The sequence below is a fragment of the Notechis scutatus genome, chromosome 8 (genome assembly GCF_049901735.1).
Source record: "Notechis scutatus isolate UNSWTSFEM ecotype Mainland chromosome 8, rNotScu1.2, whole genome shotgun sequence".
Classification (NCBI taxonomy): Eukaryota; Metazoa; Chordata; class Lepidosauria; order Squamata; family Elapidae; genus Notechis; species Notechis scutatus.
In genome coordinates this window covers 15,390,714-15,394,916 of record NC_142016.1, presented here as the reverse complement: position 1 = coordinate 15,394,916, position 4,203 = coordinate 15,390,714, and the positions used below count along the sequence as shown (strand labels likewise).

Here is a 4,203-nt window from a genome sequence, read left to right as displayed (position 1 = left end):
GCAAAAATCCAAGTGGCAACTAGATGGCAGCAAAGAGACCTTTTGGTTTCCATATCTACATATCTCCTCCCAACCGAGGGAAAGATACCCCCAAAATGTTATTTTAGCGGCCAGTAGAAGTTGTGCTGAGGTCACGTGTGACCTGGCATTATCATGCAGATGGCATGAATTCTGGAATGGGAGTCGTGACATACATTATATAATCCGTGTCATTTGTGCAATGTTGCTACAAAACATATGAGGTCAATCATTCTTCCTTGCTCCCGTGCGCAGACACATATAGATATACGGATTTACTTCTAGCATCTCCTCTCCTTCTGGGGCTTCGTATAATTTCTGATGTTCTGCCAAACATAAACATCCACATACATCATCCTCAATATTTTAGGACAAGCTCAGTTCACTGCAAACTATCCTGTTTGGATTTTTCCAGTTGTTGCTATTATATTCCTTGCTTGGCACTTAGGGACTTAAATGATCTCTCTCTCTTTTTCCTCTGCAAACTCCTTTGGTTTTGGTCCAATCAGTTTTTACCCCCAAGTCATTTTTCTGCTTTTCCCATCTCCTTCCTTACCTCCACCATCCCTCGTGCACCAAGAACTATTTAGCTTAAAGCTTTATATCCACATTTCATCACACTAAATCAATGTACCATAAGAGGAAGTTTAAAACCAATCTTTTATGCATCATCACTTACAAAGACGAGAATCATTACAAGTAAAATCAATCAATAAAGCCTGTAACTCTAAAGTAACTCTGGAATTGAATCAATGAGGCTTATGAAGTAGAATGGAAAGTAGTACGCATGGGGGAAATGATTGGAAGCTTGTATATTAAAGCAAACAAACCCATTTTGGAGTACTTTTCTATCCCCTTTAAGGCTAGGATATTCATTATTCCTTTCCTGGGCTTTTCAGTAGAAATATTTCATTGAATTGAGGCAAAGGAGTAAGAGGGACCAGACCAGAGTATGTAGAATATAGTCATGTCATACAGCAAACAAAGGGATGTGAGGCTTTGGAAAACATTCTATCCAATATCTTTTTCTGAGTTCTGAATCCACTCCCTGGGGAGAGGGTGAGCTCACTTTCAAAAGCATATGAGATAAATATAGTTTATAGATCTTTCTTCCATTGCTATTTTGTTTTGAATTCAATGCAGTATTATTACCAGAGGAAGCAGATGTTAGCCGTTATCACCGATACCAGTTAAATTGCACTATGCAGCTAACATGGCATGAGTATGTGTTGTTACAGAAAGCACAAAAACAAAACCAACAAACACAAACTAAAGTTATTAATAAAATAGAAATCTGTCATCGTTTAGAGAGCCATCTGTCAGAATAATAACTATAATTCAATTTAGTGGCTTGCCTAATTTCCTCGGATTCATAGTTGCAGAATAGGGAATCACCTGTTTTATTCACTGGGTTACATTTAACCAAAGTAGATTTTAAATTTTTTAAACTTTACTTAATTCGTAAGATCTTTGGGAGGCATTTCAGTATTTTAAACATTATTTTTTTTTTGCAAAGATTGACTTTGTGAGCTGAGGTTAGTGAGGGAATGATAGTTAGCAATAACAATTTGACTTATGTACTGCTTCATAGTTCTTCATAGCCCTCTCTAAATGGTTTACGCGGTCAGCATATTGCCCCCAACAATCTGGGTCCTTATTTTACTGTCATCGGAAGGCTGAGTCAACTTTGAGCCAGTTAGGATCGACCTCCTGGCTGTGGGCAGAGCCAGCTTGCAATACTGCATTCTAACCACTACGCTACCATGACTCATTTCTCTTCATTTTTGAAATATTGATAGTCCATTCACTCTGCTGCGATATACTGTATTAAAAGCTCAAGGCAGGAATGAGCAATCCATAAAAGGTAGCAGCCCATCTTCGTATTTGCTGATTTTTTGGATATTTCTGCCAAGGTGTCTTGTAGGATCTATGATGTATAAAGTAATCAGATTTGGTGCTTGCTTCATTATATTGTGTTAGTTCTCAGATTGCTGCATAGAGAATTATATATTTTCCATTAGGGATCCATAAGACGACTGAGAACATATCTGCCAGCAACTCCTAGATTTATACTAGGTTGTTTTGCATGTTCCAATATGTACAAAGAGATGGGGATTTGTTTGCCATGCCTTGACTGTCAACTTGCCTTTTTCATTCTCCTTTTGGACAACATTGTGTAGGTGGTAACTTTCTTTCTTTTAATAATTATTTTATTAAACATTGCACTTAAAATTATAAAAATGAATACAAAAATAAAAGAATACAAACAAAAGAACCGAAAGGGCAGAAAAACAAACATCAGCTACTGGATAGATTTAATTGTTTTTTTATTTGTTTTATTATTTATTATTTTATTTTTATTTGTTTTATAAATTTATTTATTTATTATATGCTTGTTATTTTATTTTCCTGGCTCACATCCTATTTGATTGATGCCTGTATAAGAGGGTGAGAATCTGAAAATAATATTTAACACAGCACAGTACTTAAGCAAAATGGTTGGCATATGTGGGACTGATTGGGGTAGATTGTAGAGGTGACACCAATGGATAATTTTATCATATTTTATTAATCTATATATTAAATTATTGTATTTTATTCCAATTTCATTTTAAATGGTTTTTTTTATCCAATTCCATTTTAAATTGCCTTTATCAAATTTTAGTAATAATTTCTTTCTGAAATTTTGCACTTTGATATAGCCCAAGGGCTAATCAATAAAATTAATAATGAAAAACACCAGCCACTGCATAGATTTAATTGATCCAAGCTGGCTTTTTGATCGTCCTGTGCAGAATAAAAATAGCCAATGCTTCTTGTTCCTTATGGGTTGTGCTTAAATAATATGGGCTACCTGAACTCAGGTATGTTTCTGCGTCCTTACCTATTCTGGTTGACTTCTACATTTTTCCCTTACCCAGGTAAGATAAGATACCCACATATCCATGTGTTCAGACTTGCTCTTCATATCTTCATGGAGAGCAAGTTTGGTCTAGTGGTTAAGGCACCAGGCTAGAAAGTGGGAGAACATGAGTTCAAATCATGCCTTAGCCATGAAAGCCTGCTGGGTGACTTTGGGTCAGTCACTTTTTCTCAGTCCAATCCACTTCACAGGATTGTTGAGGTTGTGGGAAAAATAGGAAGAGGTAAGTGTGTTGGATAGGTTCACTGCCTTGAATTATTCATAACAATAATAATGATGGGATATTTACCTGGACTTCAGTAAGGCATTTGATAAAGTAGACCATAACCTACTACTAGATAAAGTAGAAAAATGTAGGTTAGACAGCATCACCACCAGATGGATTCATAACTGGTTGACCAACTGCACTCAACATGTAGTCCTCAATGGAACTGCATCTACATGGAGGGAAGTATGCAGTGGAGTATCCCAAGGCTCTGTTTTAGGCCCAGTACTCTTCAACATCTTCATCAATGACTTGAACAAGGGGATAGATGGGGAACTCATCAAATTTGCAGATGACACCAAGCTGGCAGGAATAGCCAATGCTCCAGAAGATAGGCTTAAGATACAGAAAGATCTTGACAGACTTTAACATTGGGCAGTATCTAACAAAATAAAATTCAATGGTGAAAAAAGTAAGGTTCTACATTTAGACAAGAAAAATCAAATGCATAGTACAGTATATGTGGTACCTTGCTCAATAGTGGACAACCATTTAAATATGATCCAGTGGTGTGCAACAGCTGCAAAAAAAGCCAATATAATTCTAGGCTGCATAAACAGAGGGATAGAATCAAGATCACATGAAATGTTAACGCCACTTTATAATGCCTTGGTAAGGCCACACTTGGAATACTGCATCCAGTTTTGGTCGCCACGATGTAAAAAAGAAGTTGAGGATCTAGAAAGAGTGCAGAGAAGAGCAACAAAGATGATTAGGGGACTGGAGGCTAAAACATATGAAGAACGGATTCAGGAACTGGGCATGGCTAGTCTAATGAAGAGAAGGACTAGGGGAGACATGATAGTAGTGTTCCAATATCTCAAGGGATGCCACGAAGAAAGCTATTTTTCAAAGCACCTGAGGGCAGGACAAGAAGCAATGGGTGGAAACTAATGAAGGAGAGAAGCAACTTAGAACTATGGAGAAATTTCCTGACAGTGAGAACAATTAATCAGTGGAACAACTTGCCTCCAGAAATTGTAATGCTCCAACACCG

At 37.0% G+C, this 4,203-nt stretch overlaps 1 long non-coding RNA gene across 1 annotated transcript; it reads right to left on the bottom strand.

Annotated features, from left to right (window-relative positions):
- Positions 1 to 570: 570 nt before the first annotated feature.
- On the bottom strand, positions 571 to 3,860 carry LOC148129900 (uncharacterized). Its single transcript, XR_015750412.1, has 3 exons — positions 3,676 to 3,860; positions 3,065 to 3,588; positions 571 to 1,725 (listed from the first exon to the last, which is right to left on the bottom strand). It is a non-coding gene; the product is annotated as an uncharacterized LOC148129900 (long non-coding RNA).
- Positions 3,861 to 4,203: the final 343 nt, after the last annotated feature.